The sequence below is a fragment of the Neophocaena asiaeorientalis genome, unplaced genomic scaffold (genome assembly GCF_003031525.2).
Source record: "Neophocaena asiaeorientalis asiaeorientalis breed wild unplaced genomic scaffold, Neophocaena_asiaeorientalis_V1.1 scaffold688, whole genome shotgun sequence".
NCBI classification, from domain to species: domain Eukaryota; kingdom Metazoa; phylum Chordata; class Mammalia; order Artiodactyla; family Phocoenidae; genus Neophocaena; species Neophocaena asiaeorientalis.
Window position 1 is genome coordinate 604410 of NW_020175319.1, and position 26540 is coordinate 630949.

Here is a 26540-nt window from a genome sequence, read left to right on the forward strand (position 1 = left end):
TTACCATTTTCTTAATTGTTTTAGGTTTGTTTTTGTAGGTTCCTTTTTTTGTGTTTCCCATGTAGAGAAGTTCCTTTAGTATTTGTTGTAAAGATGGTTTAGTGGTGGTGAATTCTCTTAGCTTTTGCTTGTCTATAAAGCTTTTGATTTCTCCATTGAATCTGAATGAGATCTTTGACATTGAGAGTAATCTTGCTTTTAGGTTATTCCCTTTCATCACTTTAAATATATCATGCCACTCCCTTCTGGCTTGTAGAGTTTCTGCTGAGAAATCAGCTGTTAACCTTATGGGAATTCCTTTGTATGTTATTTGTTATTTTTCCCTTGTTTTCAATAATTTTACTTTGTCTTTAATTTTTGTCAATTTGATTACTATGTGTCTTGGTGTGTTTCTCCTTGGGTTTATCCTGCCTGGGACCTCTCTGTGATTCCTGGACTTGGGTGGCTATTTCTTTTCCCATGTTAGGGAAGTTTTCAACTATAATCTCTTCAAATATTTTCTCGGGTCCTTTCTCTCTCTCTTCTCCTTCTGGGACCCCTATAATGTAAATGTTGGTGCATTTAATGTTGTCCCAGTGGTCTCTTTGGCTGTCTTCATTTCTTTTCATTCTTTTTCTCTAATCTGTTACGTGGCAGTGAATTCCACCATTCTGACTTCCAGGTCACTTAACTGTTCTTGTGCCTCAGTTATTCTGCTATTGATTCCTTCTAGTGTATTTTTCATTTCAGTTATTGTATTGTTCATGTCTGTTTTTTTGTTTTTTAATTCTTCTAGGTGTTTGTTCTTTAATTCTTCTATCTCTTTGTTAAACATTTCTTGCATCTTCTAGATCTTTGCCTCCATTCTTTTTTTGTGGTCCTGGATCATCTTCACTATCATTATTCTGAATTCTTTTTCTGGAAGGTTGCCTATCTCCACTTCATTTAGTGGTTTTTCTGGGGTTTTATCTTGTTCCTTCACCTGGTACATAGTCCTCTGCCTTTTCATTTTCTCTTTCTGTGAATATGGTTTTCATTCCACAGGCTGCAGGACTGTAGTTCTTCTTGCTTCTGCTGTCTGCCTTCTGGTGGATGAGGCTATATAAGAGGCTTGTGCAAGTTTTCTGATGGGAGGGACTGGTGGTGGGTAGAGCTGGGTGCTGCTCTGGTGGGCAGAGCTCAATAAAACTTTAATCTGCTTGTGTGCTGATGGGTGCGGCTGAATTACCTCCCTGTTGGTTGTTTGGCTTGAGGCACCCAGCCCTGGAGCCTACAGGCCCTTTGGTGAGGCTAATGTCGGACTCTGGGAGGGCTCACACCAAGGAGTACTTCCCACAACTTCTGCTGCCAGTGCCCTTGTCCTCACAGTGAGCCACAGCCACTCCCCGCCTCTGCAAGAGACCCTCCAACACTAGCAGGTAGGTCTGGTTCAGTCTTCTATGGTGTCACTCTCCTTCCGTGTCCTGATGCACACACAATCTTGTGTGTGCCCTCTGTTTCCCCCAGACCTGTAAGAGTTGTGCAATCAAATCCCGCTAGCCTGCGAAGTCTGACTCTCTGAAAATTCCAACTCCCTTTGCCAGACCCCAAGGCTGGGAAGCCTGACGTGGGGCTCAGAACCTTCACTCCAGTGGATGGACTTCTGTGATATAATTGTTCTCCAGTTTGTGACTCACCCACTCAGTGGTTATGGGATTTGATTTTATTGTGATTGTGCCCCGCCTACCACCTCATTGCGGGTTTTCCTTTGTCTTTGGATGTGGGGTACCTTTTTTGGTGAGTTCCAGGATCTTCCTGTCAATGATTGTTCAGTAGTTAATTGTGATTCCGATGCTCTTGCAAGAGTGAGTGAGCACGCATCCTTCTACTCCGCCATCTTCAACTAATCTCCCAAACTTACTATTAACAATAATCCCACTAAGCCATATCTAATTTTTTTCTCTTTTTTTCACTTTAAGTATATCTTATTAGGGATAGAGTATTGTGTTCCACAGTTTCTTGAAATAATTACTGCCTTTAATGTGTTTATGTTGTTAATTTAAAGTGCAATTATGTTTATATGTTGATATCTGAATTCAATTTTAAGGTTTATTGTATTTCCAGACAATTCTAGTCATTATATCTTTTCTTTTCATTTTATTCACACTCATCCTCAGTGTGTAGCAATTTTCATTTATTACTTCATTATCTAGTACATCAAAATTGGCCGATAATTATTTTTTATATTTATTTCCTTTTCTTTTATATAAAAGTTTGCATATTAGGTACACTGTTCTGAACCTTTCTTTATTTCCTTTTTCACTTTAAAATATGGACTGTCTCCATATACTTCATAGAGATCTTCTTTATTCTTTTTGATTGTTTTGTGGTACTGCCTTTTAAGGGTACCATAGGTTATTCAATGAGCAGACCAGCCTTGCTAATGGCATTTTTTTCTTACAATCACTTCTGAAATGAATGTTTTGTGCCTATCTTGTTTCCTACTTATTTGGGTGTATATTCAGGTAGTATCATCAGTAGAAGTCCCCAGGAACCCTGAGATAAAGAATAGCACGCAGAAAGTTTAATAGGGACTATTCTTAGTATTAATATCTGGAGGGAAAAGAAAAAGAAAGCAGGATTGAATGCAGGGAGAAGTCAGGCTGCAATGCAGTATCAATTAAGGCCTCAGACAACCCTACAGGGAGCTCTGAACCTAGGGTAGTCCTTCAGGGTCGTCACAAGTTAAGGTGAGGGGTCCAGCTTTATACCACTGAGACCATCAGTAATCGGAAATGGGATACCCCGCAAAATGGGGTTAGTCAACGTTCCTAACCTGATAATTGAAAGTTGTCAGCCCACAACCTGATCAGTAGTTGGGTAACTATATCAGTCCTAAAAGAGAGATCCATGCAGCACAACACAGAGTCTATCAAAGCTGATGCCTGATGACATTTGAATTCACTTACGTTATATCACTTCAAGGCTCTGGGTGGGCCTCTTCTGCTGGAAGAAACTCACAAGTGGGAGATTAGGAGGATGAACTGCAGCCCCTGCTGCTATAACTGGGTCTTGAATCTACAACTGATTATCATTATCTTCATCCAGTACTATCCATTCTAGATTCCCTTCACTGTCAGCTAGCATCACTGTGGGTCTTGGTGGTTCACCATGTGGAATGAACAAGACCCTCATCCCTGAGAAGTCTATACTTCTGTTTTCCATGTCATTTGAAAGCACTGACCACTAAACTTATCCATGTATCATCAAAATTGTACAAGGGAGAACTAAGAGATATCCAAGTGGATAATTTGGATGTCTAACATATTTCTTCCTGCTCCCATTGTGTGACAACAGCCCTACCTCCTCTTCATGATCCAGGTCAATTATGCCTACCAAGATTGTGAATTTTATTCCTCCCTGTTGGTCCCTTGGCAGGAGGAGCCCACAATGCGGTCTTAGCTCAAAGTTAAATGGATCTCTTGCTGATTGCCTGGGGGAAGGATTTCTCTTTCTGGAGACCATAACTTCTAATCTAGAAGAGCACAGAATTAAGGGGATTTGAGTGACCACAAATTCCTCAAGTAGAACATTGGAAATAATGAAAAGTGCAGTCTTCTTGCCCATATCTATGATTTATCAGACCAATATTTTCTATCCATTGGAGGCAGCATCATATGATGGATGTTGATATAAGGTACATGTGATGTCCTAGAGCAGGGGTCCCCAACCCCTGGGCCGCAGTACCAGTCGCGCAGCAGGAAGTAAGCGGTGGGCAAGCCATCGAAGCTTCATCTGCTGCTCCCCTTCTGTCCCCTTTACTCGCATTACTGCCTGAACTGTTCTCCTCTCCCTCTCCATCTGTGAAAAAATTATCTTCCACAAAATCGGTCCCTGGTACCAAAAAGGTTGGGGACCGCTGTCTTAGAGGATGACACCCCATCTTCACAGCATATTGTCTCCAAGTTGGTGCCTTAGCTGTGCCTTTAACAACTCAGTATATTGCTGTATTAGGCCAACAGCTTCTGGGTGGTGTGGTATATGAGAGGACAAGTGGATTCTATAGACATATATAAACTTTCACACTGCCTTTGCCATAAAGTGGGTCTCTTGAGCCTCTATGACATTATGTTGTTGATATGTAAAATGTTCTATAAGGCCTTAGATAGCAGTTCTGGCAAACAAATGGACTGACTCCAGTCATTCCAAAATTGCAGTCTGACTGACACCCAAACCCATGCTCTTAAGACAGATACCATTCTATGTTTATTCCCTCATGATTCAGATAAAAGCAGAGGGCCTAAGATTATACCCAAGCAAAGGAAATAAAGTTGAAACCTTGAGAAATATACAGCAAAACAAAGAGCTCACTTTAATTCTAAACACAAAGATAGAGAGGGGAAGACAGTAGTTTTCATCCCATCCCCATATACACCTATGAATAAACACAGGTAATATTTACTGAGAGTTTACTCTGTGCTAGTCATTGTTCTAAGTACTTGGCTCTAATTAACTCTTTTAAACTTATCAACAAACATATGGTTATCCCATTTTAGTGCTGAGAACACTGGGGCACAGAAAGATTAACACACTCCTTTCTTTCGCTAGTAAGTGATGAATCCTGCGTTCTAAACTGTGTGGTCTGGCTTCAGGGTTTTTACACTTAAATGCTACACTATATCACTTCTAAAAACAGGAAAGAGGGAAAGAAAGACCCAGGGTGCAGTTTTTTTGTTTCTTTGTTTGTTTTTTGACTGGGAAGATAAATTATTTTGTTTGGGGCAGTGGGCAATGGTCCAGTCTTAGAACTGCTGGAATGCTTGGTGCCGTCATCCTCGTTGACCTTGAGCATGTTGAAGTGCACCATCTTGCTCAGGGGCCGGCACTCGCCCACTGTGACACTGTCGCTGATTCGGACATCCCTGAAGCAGGGGGAAAGGTGCACAGACATGTTTTTGTGGTGCTTCTAGAAGCAGTTGTACTTTCGGATGTAGTGGAGGTAGTCTCGGTGGATGACAACGGTCTTCTGCATCTTCACGTTGGTCACCACGCCAGACCGGATCCGCCCTCGGATGGAGACATTACCAGTAAAAGGGCACTTCTTGTCAATGTAGGTGCCCTCCATGGACTCCTTTGGTGTCTTGAAGCCCAGACCAATGTTCTTGTAGTATAATGGGAGCTTCTCCTTGCCAGTTTCTCCAAGCAGGACCCTCTTCTTATTTTGAAAGATGGTCAGTTGCTTTTGGTAGGCACGCTCAGTCTGAATGTCTGCCATCTTCCCAGCTGCCTGAAAAAAAGCCAGGGTGCCCTTTTTTTTTTTTTACAAACTTCCCTAACCATTCAATATCCTTACTGCCCACCAGTTAGTCATATAAACCTCCAGTACCAGCCTATAAGGGAGAATAAGAAGAAAGGGTGCGTTTCTAGTAAAGTGACAAGGATACCATACTCGGATTTGAGCATTGTGTCAGCCAGTTCTGGCTGGGAGACCACAGAAACTCTTAGCCCTTTGGGCTTCAGTTTCCTCTGAAGTAGGATTAGATGCTTTCTCAGGTTCTTGGCTATTTCATAACAAAGAAATAATTATCATACTGGATTATGTTGAACTACCTGGAATTTGGGAGAATGGGTTCACTTTTCCACATAAATGGAACCTCAGCTACTTACGTCAGAATGTCTTTACCATCACAGCTTATCTGGAGAAAACATCAAGGTGAATCTTTTAACCTTGAGCTCTAACAGTACTTGTTTGAGTGAAAGGTACAACCTTGTCCTAGAAGCTAAAACCTGATGACAAAGGGGCAATCAGCTTGAATCACAGTGAAGGGACATTCCTCATTTCAAAGCTGAACCAAAGTGCTATGCTCTGTGACAAGCAGGTGAACTCTCAGGGGCCCTGAAAAGTTGGTGAATCCATCAGCATGGGGAATCGGCTATCTTGACTGCAAATCAATGACTCATTCTGGCACCCCCTTGACAGCTGCTGATTTGTTTCCTTAAGACAACTCTTTTATTAGAGAAAGATATGTAGGTATGAGCTGCATGGTTTCACATGAAGAGAGCAAACAGAATGAAATCTAGGTTAAGAGAGCTCCGCCAATACACTGAAGCAAACAAGCCATCTCTGCAAAAATAACCACCTCTCTCTTTCTTCTTTCACAACACAGACACTTTGTTAGCGGTAAGATTATCTAAAGTTAAGTCCCATCCTTTCAACAAGCATTCCACTTCTCAAACTGATGCACCACATATGTCTACTGTCTATTAAAATATCACACACACACACATAGGCAAGGAGAAGTCTAAAAGGAAGGTAGCATATGTATTCATTTAATTAGTTATTCTACTGGAAAAGAGTTGTTAGTACTTCTCTATATATCACGTTATGCACTGGAAACACAGATGTGAAAGCGGACAGATTTCCTTCCAATGAGAGAGGTTATAATCTAGCAGAGGAAATAGAAAATCACATCCACAATTACAATAGCAAGTGAAAAATATACTGATCCTTGCAAACACGGGTTGCTCTTTGAGCACCAGAGGGACATCTTAATGCCTTGGGGCAATCAGAGAAAGCTTCTTGGAGGTGATGTCATAAGTTGAGCTTAAATGGTAGACAGATTTTAGTTGAAGGAACCAAAGTTCATTTTCAGGCAGAGAAAGAAGCTTATGAGAAGGTATAAAGGTCTACAAAGAAGGATTTGCATGAAGTGGGAAGTCAGACTATAAAATTTCAGAGTTTCCCAAGTTTAACATTTTATTGTTCAATTTTTTGAAATGGGCTTTATCAATGTAAAATCAAACCAGTAAATATATAAGCGATAGCTTAAAACAAACAAGCAAACTTGCTCTCAGGTCAAACATACATTTACCATGGTGACTACTTTCCTTTTTGAACATTCAATCCTCCATCTCAGGACAAGAAGATACAAGGCACAACTAAGAAATGTGTGTGAAGGAGACTTTCATGGGAAAACAATAAGAAGAGGGAAACACAGAGTGTACAGTTAACAAATATTTATGTGATAGTTGTATACTATACACAGTGAGAAAAACACACACTAATGAAATAAAGTAGCCTGATTAAATTAATTACAATACATTCATACTACTGAATAAGATATAGCTTTTAAAAAAAGTGTAATTTGTATATATTCTCATGGCAGAAGATTGATTTGAGTGAATAAAACAGTTTATGAAAATTTATGTATACTAGGCTAACATTTTTGTTAAACAAAACAACAATAACACTGTTTGTATGTATTTGAGTGGGTTTAGAATATGTGTGTAAAAACATAACAATTGGGGACTTCCCTGGTGGTCCAGTGGTAAAGAATCCACCTTCCAATGCAGGGGGCATGGGTTCAATCCCTAGTTGGGGAACTAAGATCCCATGTGCCGCGGGGCAACTAAGCCCACGTACCACAACTATTGAGCTCACGTGCCCTGGAGCCTGCACTCCACAACTAGAGAAGAGAAAACCCGCATGCCCCAACTAGAGAGAAGCCTGAGCACCTCAACAAAGAGACTGCGCGCCGTAATGAAAGACCCCGTGTGCCTCAAGGAAGATCCTGTGTGCTGCAACTAAGACCCGACACAGCCAAAAAAATAAGGAAAATAAATAAATAAAATAAATAAATATTAAAAAAAAATAACAATTGATTGTTAACTGTTATTGTTACTGATGGAGAAATGGGGGGATGGAAAAGATTGTAGGAACCATACTATTTAAAAAATATTATATGAATCCTTTTTTTACAAAATCCCTTTTTGAAATGTTTAAGTATAAAAATTATTTTGTTATATATATTTTATATAACATAACATAGATTCATGTGTATTTGTTTTAAATAAATTTATATGTGAACATATGTTATCTATTCATCTATTTATTTTTTAAGTCTTTTAATTTCCCAGCTGCTTCCAACATATTTCACATGGACGTCCCTTGGCTTTATTTTTCCCTTGGCCCATGTGATGACTTTTATGGCCACCATATCTCATCCATTCTCTGGCCAGTTTTATGTGACATGCTAAGCACAAGGGTCAACACTTTTATAACAACTGACCACAGTCAACCATGTCCCTGAATCCATCAGTATCTGTCCACCTTGTCAGACTGGCCCAGTTAATTCAATGCAGCTATCAGTTCAACATAATCTGCTCACTTTACTTCTTGTCCACAGGAATCTGCAACATTTTATACTATAGGAAAGAAAAGATTGACTCTGAATCCTTGTTTGACCATAGCCATGGCTCAGATAAGGCACCTTCCTTCTCTACACCATGTTATCCATAGGGGTAAGCAAAAGAGACAACATATGTTGAGTTACTTTGAGAAAATTAAAAATTATTTAATATTACATTAATTATTTTATCATTTAAATGATACAGGGAACTTTTAGAAGGAAAGTTTATTACTAATGACCCTGGGAATCTCCAGCATTCATTTTTTCAACCAGTATTTATTATTAACTGTGTTCCAAGCACTGATTGAGACACTGGGGGAAATAGTATAAAACCATAAAGAAATCTGTACCCCACTGGAGTTTACCTCATAGTGGAAGGAGACACACCACAAGCCAAATAAATAGAGATATTAAAAGAGCAAAACAATGTGCATTTTAGGGTTAACAAAATATAATTCTACATATTTTAAATATCTCTGAAATCAGGATGAATTTTACAGTCAAGAACATATCGTTGTTTAATTTTTTTTTCTTTTCTTCTAGCACATATACGACGTTGCTTCTCATAACGTTGATGTCTAAGAGTTGATAATACATAGTGTAGTATGCGGGTAAAAAGCATGAAAGAGTTACCATTCTGGAAAAGATAAATTTAAGTAAGGTAAGAGCTCCCTAGAAATGTTACATTTGAGCAATAACCAGAAGGGGGTGAAAGACCTGGCCATGCATATATATGGAGAAAATCATTGTAGGTAGATGGAGAAGCAAATGCAAAGGCCCTGAGGCATCATGGCCTGTGTATGTGAGGAGCAACAAGAAGATAAGTATGGCTGGAGCAGAGGGAGGGAGTGGAAAGAGTATTGGCTGAGGTTCAAGAGCTGTAGCCTGGGGCCATATCCTGTGGAAACTTACATATTACAGTAGGAACTTTGGCTAGTCTTCCAAGTCAAATGGACTTTGTGGAAGGATGGAGATCAAGGGAGTGGCATGGTTGTAGAAGAGGTTGGATTCTGATATGTTTTGAAGGTAGAATTTTCAGGATTTGCCTATAGAGTGGAGGGAAGAATGAGATAAGGTTGATGGTGGGAGTTGCTCAAGGATGATGCCAAAGGTTTTGGTATGAGCCAGTATACCACCCCTACAGATAGACTTCAGTTCCCAAAGGTATTCATTCCTGAAAGACTACTTCCTGAGCTTAGAGATGATGGTGAAGAGTTGATTTGGTAAAAGGTTTTGTCAGTACTATATGGTGTTTCCTTGCTTGAAGAGAGAGATCCAAGGAGTTGTTAGACTTAAGTAGGAAATAGACATCTTACAGGGTGTTTGAACTTCTAGCAAAAAATCTGCATGGACCTGTCCACAGGTGTCTTGAAATACTGGTCTCAGTCCTTCTCACAAACCCTTGGAGAAGAAAGCTCTGCCATGGTTTGCCTGAATCCCTCCTCAGGGTCTTCTGAATGGTAATTATTCATAAAGAATTTAACCAAAACTTGATTAACTCAGTCTTTCCAAACATTTGGATTTTTAAAAAATTATTACACTATTAGGAGACATACCTAATCACAAGACACTAAGACACCAGATACATACTTTTAAAAATTGTGCTAATGTTACCATTTATTGAGTCAACTCTTCATCTGGCAGTTTTCTTTAAAGGCATCATCTATAATTCTCACAACCCTTCAAGATAGATGTTATCATACCTATTTTACAGATGGGGAGACACAAAACATGCAAAAGATACAAGAGGACAAGCACAGCATAATATATTCGACTCTTCAGAGCTATGTCCACAAGCTATTTCCACAATGGTGTCTATGATCCTTATGGACCTTGACAGCGGTTCTGACACCATGGTATAGTTTCCTGTGTTATCAGGGGGAAAACCCAATCTTATCTAAGGTCTTTTATATGCTTGGCATTGCACTAGAGTATTTCATAGCAATTTCAGCCAACTATGTTTACCAAAGCAAGGAACAGGCCCTTGCATTTTAGGAAGAGTGGGAACAATTATACTTTTTAAGAGGGAAGGGTGGGGTTGATTGATCGTCCAATAAATTTATTATCTAAAAATCCTAATACAAGGACAGACACGTTAGTCAAAATTACACAGTACAGGAGAGAACAAGAGCTTTGGAGTGGATAGATCCAGATTCAGACTCTAAATCACATCTCGTATTTACTATACACAAAGGATTCAACTCCCTGACCCCTTGTTTTCATCTGTTAATAACAGAGAAGGCTGTCTACTTTCAGTGAATACCAAGTGTAACATATGTAATAAACACTAACCTGGTCTATAAAAGGTAGCTAATATTATTAAGACAGTGTGGTATAATGGTAAAAGCTATGTGTCTTTGTCCATTCTGGCTGCTGTAACAGAATGCCATAGAATGGGTGGTTTATAAACAGCAAACATTTGTCACAGTTCTGGAGGCTAAGTCCCAGGTCAAGGTGCCAGCAGATTCAGGGTCTGATGAGGACCCTCTTCCTGGTTTATACACAGCCCTCTTTTCATTGTGTCTTCACATGGCAGAAGGAGCAAGGGAACGCTCTGGGGTGTCTTTTATATGGGCACCAATCCAAAGCCCTCAGGACGTTATCACCTCACAAAGGTACCACCTCCAAATACTTTCACACGTGGGTGTTGGTTTCAATGTATGAATTTTGAGGGGACACAAATCTTCAGTCCATAGCACTGTTGTAGGCAAAATAATGGCACCCCCAAAGATGACCACATCCTAATCTCTGGAACCTGTGAATATATTATGTTATATCAAAAAAGGGGAACTAAGGTTGAAGATGGAATTAATGTTCTAATGAGCTGGCTTTAAGATAGCAGACTATCCTAAATTATATGTGTGAACCTAATATAATCACAAGGATCCTTAAAAGTGGAAGAGAGAATAAGAAGAGAAAACCAGAGAGATGGCAATATAAGAAGAACTCAGCATGGCATTGCTGTTGCTGGCTGGGAAGGAGGGAGAGGACCAGAAATCAGGGAAAGCAAATGGCTTCTAGAAGCTGGAAAGAGAATGGATTACCTATTAGAGACTTAAGAAGAAGTTTCAGCCTTGATAAATCATAACGCCTTAATCTTAGCCCAGTGAGACTCAGAGTTAGACTCATTTTGCATTTCTGACATCCAGAAATGTAAGATAATATATTAGTATTGTTCAACCTACTAAGTTATAATTTGTTACAGTAGCAACTGGAAACCAATACAAAAACTAAGAGCCAGGAGGCTTGAGTTCCCGTTCCTGCCCTGCTGCTGACTAGTTCTAATATATCAGCTTAACCACTCCATGTCTCATTCTCCTCTTCTGTGAAATGCAACTTATAATACTAGCTACCTCATCATCTTAGGGGGCTAAAAGAGTTGATACCAGCTTAATCATTCAGAGTAGTGTTTGGCTCATGGCAATTACTTAGTGTATATTAACTATAAGCACTTTCTTAGGGGCCAGGAATAATGGTCTCAGAGATATGGTTTCTATTCTTTTAATGTTGTAAATATGCAATATATAATTTGCAATTACATGCAATATATAAATACGCAAACATTTACGTACTTACATATTGCATGTTATTCGCAAAAGATGTAATATGTAAATGTGTAAACATAAAATGCTGGACACGTCTACATTTCTAAACTATTTGTTGTATAACCCTGGAGAACAGTTAATAGAGTGTAGAACTCACATCCAAGGATGAAAATTGAGGCCGTGCTGGTAGCGAGGGGCAGAGGCAAGGAAAAAGAGTCTTCAGCTGTGATAATGAAAAGAAAGTCACGTATGTAAAGAACTCACAGCAATAGCAGATCGGCTGCCATTTTTAACCTAACATTTTATCACTTTTTCCTTTAAAGAACAACCCCGTTGCTTTCAATCATGGGTGTAGAGAACGCACATAATTATTTGGCATTTCAAAGAAATAAAATTCAAAAAGAGCCACTAAAGTTATCCATCCATCTTTTCTAAACTCGAAACATCAAAAATAGATGTCCCTGGCATGATAACACACTGAAGTCATTCTGAAAGAAAGTTAGAATTTCCATTCCTCATTTTCCTTTCTCCCCAGTAAGGTTTTCAGCAGATGGGAATATCAATTTAGTTACTTGACATTTAGAAGGATAAATGACTTAAGAGCTTTATGATCCCCTCTCATTGAAGCATATTTGATAACATCTGCCCAACATCTTACACTCACATCAGAGCCAAGATGATTTAACAAGAAGAGAATGGCTAGAATCCAGGACCCCAGCGTTCTATCCCTGGTCCTGATATAAACATGAGCACTGGGTACATAGACCTGATGATAAATAAAGCTTTTTGTTCTGTGGTCAACTTGTGTATTAACACCTTAGCTAAGATGTAATTATTAAGACTAACAAAGATGTTAGAAATGGGATTTGTAATAATATTTTCAGGGAGAAAATAATACTGTATATGGGGACAGGGTTTCATTCTAAACTCTAGGGGAAAGAAAATCTGTCTTACTTTAGATTGTATTAAAGGTCTTATTCTCACAGAAGAAAAGTTTCTCTACTCTCATTATTCTTTTTTAAAGACAAGTTGCCATCTTTACTAGAAATTCTAATTTTTCTTTGATGTAATAAATTATAGTATTTCATTTATGTTCTTACCTCACTAGTTATCAGTCTTAAGTCAAGAACATAAAAAAATATATAGTCTGATCTTTCTATTTTATAGTGTCCTTTTAAAGAAAAGAAGGGGAATGTCATCCTTAATGCATTTATAAAGACTTATTGGGCAACCTCCAACAGCTAAGAGCCGTAAAACAATTAGCAACATGCATCTAAATCACTTGAACAAATAGACAGCAATCATCTCCAGACTTGGTATTCACGTCTAAGTGAAATACAAATCTTTCCTGATACCTGGTATTCGGATATTGACTAATGAATAGTTTTCATTCCCTCAAAATTATCCTCTCTTGCTATTATGGGTAAGTCCATTCAGGCTCTGTATCCTGAGAAACTATGCAAACAGTCAGGACTTAAGAAATAATCGCTAAATGAACAAATGGATTAATTTATTTATTTACAGGGCTCTTCCATTCTATTGGCTTGGCTTATAAAATTAAGGATTTTTCTGGTACTGTATATTTGATCTCAGTGGAATTTAGTTTGCTAAGTCCCTCTATTACATAAATAATGATAATGAAAGATAGAATTCTGAAACTTGAAGGGATATTAAAGGTCAACTGATTCAATATCCTCATTTTCCAATTTGTAGAATGATTTTAGCATTTCAGGGGCCCTCAACAGGTCATCTAGTCAAAAATTTGACAAAACATTTCATGAAAGAAGGAAATACATTTTATGCGTCGGACTTGAATTAAATGCCAATGGTTTAGTTTAGGAAACAATTTAATGTTACATTTCGCTTGCTTAAATACATGCTTATTTATAAACTATGACTCTGGAGGAACCTACAGCTAGTTAATTGTCTTTACTATCTAAAGTTCTTTATCTAGATGTGTGATACATTTATATAATCTGCTCCAGAGGTTAAAATTAAGGTCAGTGGGCTATTAAAGAAATGGAAAATTTTGATTCAAGGGAAGAAAAATTAATTCTAATAATCAAACTACATGATGATAGAATGATATGCCCTTATGATATTGATTTAACTGTGACCTGGTATATTCAATTTAATAATTAAATTTAAAATGATGTATTTACTTGGGGTTTTCTTAGTCAATGTCTCTAGAATACAAACTTTAGAAGCATAGGAATTAAATGTATTCAACAATAAAGTACACTACTTAGCAACTAGTAGATCATCAATAATTAACTAGTAAAACAACGAATTAAAACAATAACTAAAGAACGACTTGGATATTTTATTATGACAGTCATCCCTGCTGTGAGATCCAAACACAAAAAAGAGGACAGACCGAGAGCATTAACGGAGTGGAAAGAAAGTCCAAACTGTGGCAGGAAGGCCAGCCTTGCGATGTGTTTGTAAGTCGACGTGGTACAAAGACTTATGAACAAAATATACCACATCTTTTTTGTTCTAATTTAAATCTGTATCCTCTTACCCTGACAAAATGCAATTTTATTATCTTTAAAAGAGATCCCTTCCACAAAGTTTTTATTTTTAATTAAGCATAGTTGCTGTACAGTATTATGTAAGTTATAGGTGTATAATACAGTGAGTCACGGTTTTTAAAGACTATACTCCATTTATAGTTATTATAAAATATTGGCTATATTCCCCATGTTGTACAATATATCTTTGTATCTTATTTTATACCTAATAGTTTGTACATCTTACTCCCCTCCCCCTTTATTTCCCCTCCCCCTTCCCTCTCCCCTCTGGTAACCACTAGCTTGCTCTCTATAACTGTGAGTCTGCTTCTTTTTTCCAACAGAAAATTTTAATTGCCATTTGATGTTTACTAGACAGTAAAACCACCCGTTCTCTTTTCTTGTAGTAACAACATACAATACCACTTGTATTCCACCATTGGATTCAGAAGTGTATAATACAGTGAGTCACAGTTTTTAAAGACTATACTACATTTATAGTTATTATAAAATATTGGCTATATTCCCCATGTTGTACAATATATCTTTGTATCTTATTTTATACCTAATAGTTTGTACATCTTACTCCCCTCCCCCTTTATTTCCCCTCCCCCTTCCCTCTCCCCTCTGGTAACCACTAGCTTGCTCTCTATAACTGTGAGTCTGCTTCTTTTTTCCAACAGAAAATTTTAATTGCCATTTGATGTTTACTAGACAGTAAAACCACCCGTTCTCTTTTCTTGTAGTAACAACATACAATACCACTTGTATTCCACCATTGGATTCAGTTTGGAAGGCCCATCATGTATGGCACACTGCCCATCAATAACTAAGATGTGGGAAGGTGGCCCAAGCTTGGAGAATTGTCGGCTCTTTCTCTGGAACTTGTCAGCAGCAACCAAAAAACTGAAAATGTTTGGAGTAGATTCATAGCAATGATAGAAACCAACACACTGCCCAACAATTTCTGCAACTTGGCTGCCCAGGGCTCCTCTGGTTCTCAAGCTTTCCTTTATAGTAATTTCCATATCAACCAGAAATTAATTTTCTGCTTATATTAGTCATAGACAGTTTCTGTTGCTTGCAAGCAAGAAATTTTAACTGATGCAGAGTTCAAATGAGGACTTTAGAATTCCCATATCTAGATTTACATATTTGATCTGTCACTTACCAACTATATGATATTCAGCACATTCCTTGCTCTGCCTAAGCCCCAGTTTCCCTACCTGCAAAATGGAGATAAAAGAATTTGCCAAATAGAGTTGGTATAGGAATTAAATTAAACGGTGTTTGTGCAGTATCAGGCATTTAGTAAATACTCAGTAAATGGTTGCAGGCTAACATGAGTATTTTAAAAAGTAAAATGACTCTTCATAGACATATTGTAATTCAGGAATAATAAAAGATAAAATTGCTCTTTCTCCAAGAGTTTCTACTAAGGACCTTTGTAAGAAGCTTTAGTCAGGCATTGATACAACATTTCCTAGATTTTAAGATCCACAGATTTTTAAGAAAACATTTCCTAAACTGGGCATCTGATGGTCCATGTCTTCATTTAATGAGTCAGTGTTCCTCTACCCCTTTTTCTTTTCTCCGCTCCAAGTTCTTATTAACTGGTGACGCAGCTTACAATCAATAGGGTCCTAAACCAGGAAGTATGGTGACTAACACGATGGGTCCTGAATCACCCATGCACAACACACAGTGCAAAGGACCGCATCCCTTGCACATTTTCTCAGCTCTTATTCTCTAACCTACACTTCGTGGAGAAAGCAGACATCGTAATCTTACGAATTACTTGTGCTGACCTCCACTTGTCTTAAATAGAAACCAAATTCTGGTTGGCGTTCCAGGAAGCTCTGTGTTCAGCCTTCTGTAGTTGTGACTGTCGTAGCTGAAGCATGTTTTCTATTGGAATAGCAGAGAGCTGATAGTTAAAGCACATGCTTACTGACCAATGGTCTTTCTTCGTGTTTATTGCTGCTACGATCATGATCTTAAAGGGAAGAAGAGAAAAGGGCTCTCCTGTTCGAGCTGACTTCTGCTCCCTATATGAGCAATGTTAGCAGTCACTGAGAGGGACTGATTTTCCTTTGGGGGTAGAGGTGCATGGGTGAATCTTTTCACTTGCCAAGTCACCTCAGTTTACCAACTTATTAAAAGAACTAAATACTTGCTACTGTGTAGAAGGGATGCCTGATTGATTAATTGTTATAAAAGGCCTGGAGATCCAGGGACAGCAAGGAGTAAAAAGACGCAGTGCATTGTTTTGTTGGTGTTTTTTTTACTAATGTTGACTGAGGAGTATTGAGCCAGCCAAGCACACAGTGTTGTTTTAATTTTCAAAGTGAGCACTTAACTGATGCATCAACATTAAATCTAAACATAATCCTATCGTGGGAAATAAAGCATGATCTCCCTCTCCTAGCCAGGTTTCTTTGATGTAGGGTTATTTGAAGCATGATGGCCTCAGTCCCATTAATGTCCAAAATTGCTCAAGTCCAGTGTCTAAATAGGGGATGCTAGAGTGCCAGCAACAGGCCTAGCAATCTTAATAATTTATTTGAAGGATGCCAGAACTATGTGATGATTTTGAAGCATGGAGAAGGGAGAAAATGAATGGATTAATTTTAAAAGTAGTGGTTTTGGAGTCACGCAGAGGTGGATTCTAAACCTTGACCGTTGGGTCGTTTGTACATATGTACAAGTAACTGGATATCTTCAAATCTCCATTTCCTTACCTGTAAAACTGAGATAACCTTACGAATAACCTTGGACTATTGCAAATTTTAAATATGTATGTAAGTTAGGTACCTAACTGCTAGTTGGAATGTAATTAATATTTGTTCTTTTTCTTCCCTGTTTTAAAAACAGACTAAAAGCTCTTGGCTACAGAAAGAAATACTTTCTATGGATTACAAGGGGGGAAATGACACTGAAATAAAGGCTGTGTGGGTTCCATGAGCACAAAAGTCCTTAAAGCTTCTAGAAAACTACAAAGCCCATTCAAATCCACTTTCCTTTTTTCTGTCAATTATAAAATTATAACCAATAGAAGGAGGTTAGATTATTTCTTTAGAGATAATTTCCCAATACTACTTATGCAGAGGTGATAGATAATTGACTTCCATGAGCCTTAGTCTCCAAATGCAGCATGAGTGGCAATAGTAAGTTATAGGCAGAGGGCACTGCACAAAGCAGGGAACATTCAAAAATGATAATGGAATAAAATAGCAGTAACTGATATAAATAAGAAGAGAAAATAGTTCAAAGGGGGAGAAAGTATTGTGCTATTTTAGACAGGGAACAGGGAGGACCTCTCTGGGGATGTGCCTTTTGGAGATACCTGGGGCAAGTGAAGAAGAGAGCCTTGGAGATGCTTAGGGGATGGCATTCCTGACAGGGGGAGGAGCAGAGCAGGCTTGTGTAAGATGGGGGCGAGGGGTAGTGTGTCTGGGGCGTGGTGCACAGGGTGGCGAGGTTGGAGCTGAGACCTGAGATGGGGTCACAGTAAATCCACTGGCTTTTGTTCTAAACACAAGGGGCAGTCACCGGAGGTCTGAGCAGAGGAGAGATGTATCTGACAACTCTGGGGGTTAGTCATGGTTCGTGCTTCAGAAGAAGACAGTGAGCAATGTCTTTTTGGCCTCATCTCACTTCACAGCAATGACGGGCAACACTGTCCATACTGACGAGGTCTGCACATAGCAACGAAAAGGATGAGGGAAACCAATACCTTAGGAAGAAGTAGTCACTCCTTTGGAGCACTTACTCTATCCAAAATAGAAATAGCTTAAAGGAGTGATTAAACATATTGTGTCACTCTTCTCACTATTTATGATACCTTGAAGTGAAGTTTCCAGGACTAACTTTGAATTTTGGAGTATTTTACTAATAATTTTGTGTTTATCCTTGAGGGCAGACACGGAGTCTTAGCTTTGTATTTCCAGCGCTTATTACAAAATGTGACACTTTGAACAAATTCAATAAATGTTCACTAAATTAATGCCTCATAAAACTAATATTTGTCCATACACTACCTCCAGTTGCCAATTCAATTGTCTCCACATTTATTATCATCTTATCTGACCCTGATGGTAATCCTGAGAGGGGGGCTATGACACCCAGAGATGTGCCACAAGATGAGTTGAGATCACCGATGCTCAGGGAAGTTAAGCAGCAGCTGAAGCCACATAATTAAAAGTGACAAACGTTGGATATAAACACTAAATCACATTATCCCTTGCCAAGGTCCTATGCCACATTTGCTGCAAGTGTCCTTCTAATACCCACCTTCTGAGCTAATCCTTTACTCCATCAGTCTATATCCCAGTTAAAAAATAGCTACCGTATCTCATATGTATGTAAGGGCTGAAAGTCAATGCATATTAGAAACAGTATCCCAGGATCCGAAAACAACTGTGTGCAATAAGAGACTGAGTGAATTTTCAGACATTAGCAATGCACATTTTTCACCTTTAATGTATTGGAACAAGGATTCTTCAGAATTAACTGAGCATGGGAGGCACTGAATGAAGACTCTAATTTGACAGATTGATAGCCATCCAGGGTGTTTATCCATTTATGCCATGGTCTAGAGTTTTGAAAAGGCTTCTTATTTTTAGTGGCAGGTAAGAGATCGAATTATTTATCAATATCTTGACTTTATTCTCTTCTGGCAAAACTGCATGCTTCTTTCACTAAGGTTTTTGTCATTTTACCAGACCCCCATTGTTGGTCAGTTTCCATTTACAGCGATCAAGTTAGTTTCTCCCACTGGAAACGTATCCCTGCCTTTTAATAAACCTTACAAAATGCCAAACTAGGTCTTGGTTCATAATTTAAACCCAGGGAAATCAGACTTATTATGGAATGGACATTTAAGCAGGTTTTTAACTACCAGGAATCTCTGGAGACAAAGCCATCACCCCATCTGATCTGCTCTCCTCTCCATCAGTGACTCTTGGGGTCTCATTATCTTATTTGGTATTTCAAAACTGAAACAATTGTACTAACACCAAGGGCATCACTCATTGCTACCAAGTAAAAAAGGCAGCAAAAAATGTACCAGTGTCAGCATGCAATGAGTGTCCAAAAAGGAAACAAATGCACAAATCATTCATCATCAGCAATAGGATTTGTCAAGGTGAAGCGAAAAGGGAAAAAAGTTAGAAACTCCTTCCAGTGTGCTAACGATACCACTGTAGGTCATTGAAGGGGAGCACATTGCTCCCAATATCAATCAGATTTTGCTATTTGATTTAATTTTGTTAACTGCTCAGTTCAGAGGTAAAGAGGAGGAGAGTTGTTACATATTTGTTTAGCACACACTTAAAGATCATTTACTCTGTGCCCTACTCTGTATTATGAGCTTTATGAATACTTATTTAAATATCAGAAATTCTTGGTCAGTTTCCTTTCTGTACAGTTTCTTCCCCTTCTCTTTCTCCTTTCTCTTCTTTATCATTAGTATGTAATATTTCTATGAGTTTCCTAATTTCAGCCTTTACTTTAAATAATAGTTGACCTCCTGCCCTTACTCTAAGGGACATTAAGGAAAAAAGAATCCAAAATAAAATATTTATTTTATGATAGATTTCTAAAATTTAATTTTAACTATGTCACTATAAAATCTTATGCACAGAAACCTAATGATTTCTGCAGAGAAGAAATTTTTTCAAAGTTGGGGAAATTGTGCAGTTCTTCCTCTATAAATGCCAAATCCTTATTAGCATATTTCCTGCACTACCAATGAGGGGGAAAATAGTTACCCAAACAACTAGTATAGCAATAGTTAGAGTCTTTTTTATTAGAAAAAGTTCTGTTTACCAGAAGAAGAAGGCAATAAATGTACCTCTCCCCCAATGAATAAGTGATTTTTCTAGGCATCTGCTGGGGAAAATAATAATAATAATTTATGTTTTTCCTCTTTATGTATTGAAATCACCATTTGTTCTGAGTAGTAAATATAAACAAATTAAAGAGAAAGAGTGAGTTAGAAGAAAGCTAGCCCAACTTTTTCCCCCAACCTGCAGAAAAAGAGCTTGATACTGAAATAAAACTGTAAATCAATTAATGACAGTGTTGGATTTTGTGAGAGATTTAGCTTCTCAGCTAATGTGTCTCCTGTTGTAGTGAAATTTCAATATGACCAAGTGACTATTTTTCCTCTTATTTCTCTGGCAAGATGGGGGGGGGGTGTGAAGGGTGAGAGTTGGTATAACTGCACCCGCTGTAGCAGACACCACAGTTTTCTTGTACGTGAATGTATTGAATTGTAGTTACACAGCTGACAAAGAGTTGTCTTTTCATGAGCTTGTGCTCTTTATTGCTCCCATTAGCTCTTGGAGAAGAAAAAAAAAAAAAAAAAAAGGAATTCAACAGGCTATAAATCTTCCCTGAAGTACAATATGATACTGTCTCCTGGTGGAAGAGGAGGTTCAAGGAATATAGAGCACCTCCCTACCATGGATGGAACATGTGTTGGAGAGAGAGGGAATGGCACGATACCTGCAATACCAGAGCTCCCATCTGGCCTCCCCAGATGAGTCTTTCCCTTTGCAGTCCCAAATCATGCCAACAATTAAGAGAGATGATTACAGCCACCAACAGTCTCACTGAACTAATACCTCCTTATTTTCAAGAGGTCAATTCTATTTCTAAGTAAGCAAACCACATTAGGAAAAATATGCAATGCCTTACTTACACCATTTTTAAAAAAGGGGAAAAACACCAGCCTCCAAAATACTGGAAAATAAATTTAGCTTAATATTGAAGAACACTAGTAATTCTCAATATGCCCTCTAATAAACTTCCTTTAAAAATACCCATAAAGATATAAAAAAAGGACAAAAGTTAACAACCAGGCTATAAATAAAAAACAAGATCTAAAGCAAGGTGTGAGGGAAATATCTAATAACATCATCAGTGAAGATGGATTGAGAAGAATATTTTTAAAGTACGTATATATATTTTTCTGAGCCAGAATAGCCCAGATGGCCAAAAGAAACTGAAAAAAAAAAAAAAAAAAGAATTTGATTCACCAACATCCTCCCACCATTCGGCTCCTCTAAGCCTTGGGGGAAGAGGGCATACCCATAAAGATATAAAAAAAGGACAAAAGTTAACAACCAGGCTATAAATAAAAAACAAGATCTAAAGCAAGGTGTGAGGGAAATATCTAATAACATCATCAGTGAAGATGGATTGAGAAGAATATTTTTAAAGTACGTATATATATTTTTCTGAGCCAGAATAGCCCAGATGGCCAAAAGAAACTGAAAAAAAAAAAAAAAAGAATTTGATTCACCAACAACCTCCCACCATTCGGCTCCTCTAAGCCTTGGGGGAAGAGGGCTTCCCTAAAAATATTCTTCTTTTTGCTTTCTCTTTTCTCTTTTCTTTTCTTTCCCTTCCTTCCAGTCTCTCTCCTTTCCTCCCTCTCTCTCTCCCCTCCTTCTTTCCTTCCTTCCTTCCTTTTTCCCATCCACCCATCTTTCTGTCTACACACACACATATACCTATATGCATATATACAGGCAAACACACATAAACCCATATATGTTTGTTTTTTACTGCATGGAAACTAACTTCTGAACAGCTTTTCTGCCATTCATCCCAGACTACCATCCCCGCAGGCTCTTTTCTTACTATGTCCATCTATTAAGAGACCACATATTTGTAAGCTTTGCTATAGTAACAAATGGCCACAAAATCCCAGTGCTTTATAACAAAAGATTTACTTCTCACACATGTTACATGCCAGCTGCACGCTGATGACCACTCAGCTACAGCTTTGTATTAAGTTCTTGTCAGAGAAGCAGCAACAATGTGGAGGATGATATTCTTTCAGAAGAGGAAAAGTCAAGAGTTGAGTAGGAGCCGTTCAGCACTGACCCTCCATCGACATATTATGAGGATTACACATTTTTCTTCGTTTAAGCTCATGAGATTTAGAGGTCATTTATGCAAAAGTGACTAAATAGAAGTTTGTGCCTAGATATGGGTGACTGTCAGAAAAAACAACACCCAAAACATGTGACATTGGCTTCAGGGTTAGGAACAGACCAGTGAGAGAACTGTTCACGGAGATTGGAAACATGACTTCTGTTGGCCTGCATTTCCTTTCTCTTTCCAACTAAGAGTGTTATTCAGTGGCAAAATATTGATATTACTATTGTTTGAGAGAATTTGGAAGACAAATATCGTATCTTATGGGTTTAGGCAAAGGAACAGCAAAACTGAATTTTACCAGTTTGCCTTAATTGTTATTGAGTGAATTTGACACGGTGCTAAGACGGAGATGACTCAGAAAAGAACTGGCAGGTTTGCAAATAAGTATTATTGGTAAGAGAGGTAATATAGAAATTCTTGCACTTGAGGGGTAGAAAGATGCAACAATTTCTCGTCACCAATAAATAAAAGTTACAGCTGGAAAAATGGAGTAACAATAAGTCACAACCTCAGGGTAAAGACCAAATCAACTGCCTATCCATAAAGCACTTGGTTAAATTTTCTAAAGAGATGAAGGTGGGCCCTAGAAAATTCTTTCATTTGGACAAAATGTCTCAGGAGAAAAAAAAAGACTAAAGAGATAGTCTCACAAAAGTCTAATAAGTTCATGGTACTTACAATTAAGTCTAAAGATCAGATACATCAGAACCTAGGAGGCGGTCCCCATGATTCCAAATCCCTGTTATTCACACCCTTTTATAATCACCTCCTCTTCATTATGGGCAGGACTGTAATTTGTTTCTAAAAGGTAGAATATGAAAAATTATTTAATATTTGGCCCTTTAAGAAAAAAGTTTGTGGACCCTTGAATAGAACAAAAGCAAACAAACAACAGTCCTACCTTATCTAATCATAAAATACGTTATTTTATCTTAACACTTGCTTTTCCAAGAAATACATTATTTAAAAATACTTTTCTACAGAGTTTTGAGGGAAGAAAAGTTGGGATTTCAGATATATAATGTAAAAATAAAATTCTCTCATAAGTTTTGTCGATAACCCCAGTTTAAATTTATTGAATTTGATATGATGTGATAATAGAAAATAGAGATAGAAAAAACATACTGGAACCATGTGTAAAATTTCATACAACAAAAAATATATATTTTTGTCTAAGTAAACAAATATTTTTCCTAAAACAATACTCACTGTGGCAAAGGCATGTTGATAAAGATATAATTATATATTGATATGAGTAATTTGATGAAATCTTTCAGGAAAGCAATTAAGTAACATGAATAAAATAGCTTTTATTTTCATTTTGCAATCCTTAATGAAATAATTGATGTAAGCAATGTCCATCAATGACTGCTAAAGCCTCTAGAGGAAAAGTAAACAGAGAACTTATTCCAGAAAATAAAATATTATTCCATGAATGACTTGCTGATCATATAAGGAAACATGCAACTTTACAATAGAGGAGCCAGACTGACAATGGGAAATCATCATCTTACCATAAAAGCAGGATGCTGTGTGATCCTGATGAGATGTAATATGACAGACAAAACAGCACCTAGAAAGTAGCCTTGCCAAGACTTTAGACTTTACAAGAAGAACAGAAGATATAGAGATAAGCTGAATTATACCATGAAAAAGTAATCAAATGAATCTTGAATGTGTAAGCTCTACTGAGAAACTGACCTGTTTCCTGAAACCAGTTAATGACACGGGAAAATAAGATGGAAATGTGGACACATAAATTAAAAGAGATTTAAGAAACACAATAGAGGAAAACCAAATGCAGTGAGTGAAACTTGGTGGATTCTGATTCCAACTGACCAGCTGGATAGCAAGACTATTTTTTTTTTTTTTTAGTTTGAATATGGGCTGACTACTTGATGACAGAAAGCAACTATTGTTAATTTTTAGAATTTAGGTGTTAATTTTTAGGTGCAATAATGATTTAGGCGTTATGTAAAGTGTTCATATATTTTTTTTAAAGAAATGCATACTGAAAAATTTAGTAGTGAAAAATAATATTTTGAATAAAATGCTCTGCAAAACTGATAAAAAATAACAAAAAAGAGTGAGGAGAGAAATATATCAAATCTAAGGGGGCAAATTATTGATAACTTTGGTGTATAAATGAGAGGTTGATGAAGGTTAATAGACTATTCTCTTTAATCTTATACATATTTGAAATTTTTCAGGATGAAAGGCTGTTTTTTTTTTTTTAATCTCATATCCTTTTGTTTAACTAGCTCCCTTCTGGGATGAAATGTTATGGCAATCTAAGAAATGTGGACACGTAATTTTGCAGAAAGATATTGATTAAAGCATTAACTGTTCTGGGCAGAAAAAGCACCTGACTTTTAGGGTGATTTAGAACTAAACATTAATGAACCCTGGATCATTATGCTTACAAAAAGTTTATAGTAACATTGGAAAAATTCCTACAACATTTAAGGAAAATGAAATTTGTAGAAGTGGTCAGATCATGATTACATTGAGAAAAATACAGTGGAGCCAATCTTGGTGTAATCAGTAGAAAATGCCCAGTCTTTTTTGAGATTAGAATTCTAAGACTAAAAAACAAAACAAAACCAAAAAACAGCAAACAAACAAAAAACAGAGTCTCTAAACTTTACTGACTCTTATTTTTATCTTTAACTCTACCTGCTTCCAGTGATAGAGCTGATAGGACAGACAGGAAGATATGATGTCCTAGTAAGAGATCTCTTAGAAAAAGATCCTGCAAACTCCAGCTTATTATTATTTTATTTTTATATCTTCCTATCTGAAATCTAAAATATATTATTTATTTTGGCACTTAATCTTGTATTGTCTCAATTTATTTTTACAGATGCAACATCATGTAAGGAATAGAACATGGATCCTTGATTGAAATCTAGATTTGAATTTGAGGCCTGAAATTTTCTGCCTGTATAAGCCTCAACTTCCTCATTTAAAAAGTGATGATACTTCAAATTCCTCCTGATGATTAAAAAATATGTCACGCAAAACACTATGATAGTATCTGGTCAATATTCATATTTCAATTTTCCTTTCCACATATATTTGTATTTTCTGGTGATCTGAAGAAATTCCTTTTGAATTACCATGCCAATGACTAGTTAACTTCATAACCAGTTAAGTTCTCTTTGAGAACGGTTGGGGTAGTATTTATCCAGCCAAGTAATTGCAACATAGGGTTTGGAGGAGTTCAAATTAGCTGACTACACACTCTCTTCTTAGTCTTTACCAAATGTCTTAGGTTTTTCAAATTATTATTTTTTAAATCAAGTTATTTCAAAAAATGTCTAGCACCTCTGTTCTCCCATCTGGAATCCAGAGACACTCAAAAGTTAAGATGTAACGGTATTTCAACAAAAGATAGCTTTGCCATTCTGGTTCCTTCAGTCTTTCTGGACAGTGAGAATGTAAGATATTAACAGATATCAGCCAGGTATTTTTTTCTCCTTTGCTACTTCAAGTTTCATATCAGAAAAGACCAGGTTTGGACCTGACATAATTTGGGTTGTTTTTCTAAATCCGTAACCATTTTTGATTCCTTTGATTTAATGTTTTGTACAAGAAACTGTACTCCATACTATAACAATTATTATTTTTTCCTTAATTCTAATTGCAGTGTGTGTGGGGGGGTGAACATTCAATATAAGGGAATCCCTGCCTGTAGAAATAAGCACTGCAAGCTTTATGTCTGGGCTGAGAATTGGAAGTACTGGGAAACATATTCCAGACACACTTTCATGGACTCTTCAGCCTCCACACTATGCAGCTACTTCATTTATATTTTATTCATATAGATATATATTGCTTAATAATTTATAGAGCTGGATACACGTGCTACAAGGCGATGTGATGTTCTCCTTTGATCTACTTTGGTAGAATCACTTTCCATCAGAGAATTTACTGCAGTGATGTGCACAGTAAATATTTAATAACATTAGAGGCATCAGAGTCTATTTTTCTTTGAAGGGTGCTTAATTATGTCAATTTCCCATGGTGAGTTGCTAAAGCCAGTGTTATTTGGATTTGTAGTAACTGGGTGGAGGTGGAGAAGTCCTTGCACAAGGCTCCCCTCCCACAAGAAGTCAATGTGTGTGAATTTAACAAGGCAGTAGAGCAGAACCTCAACCTCATTAATTTGGGCCACACAAATTAAATATTTGTGATACTTCAACTGTGCTCGAGCTAAAGTTTACCTAACCCTACCAGAAAAGATTGGCTAAGCTGCATGGGCATATAAATAACAAAGGGGAAAAAAGTTAAAACTATTTTTACTGTGTCCTCACTATTCATGTACTTGGTGTTTGCCTACGTATTAGATAGAATCATGTTAATATTTGATGGTTGATATA

At 37.4% G+C, this 26540-nt stretch overlaps 1 pseudogene; it reads right to left on the reverse strand.

The window, feature by feature from the left end:
* Positions 1-2479: 2479 nt before the first annotated feature.
* On the reverse strand, positions 2480-5233 carry LOC112413519 (40S ribosomal protein S11-like; annotated as a pseudogene).
* Between the last annotated feature and the right edge of the window lie 21307 nt (positions 5234-26540).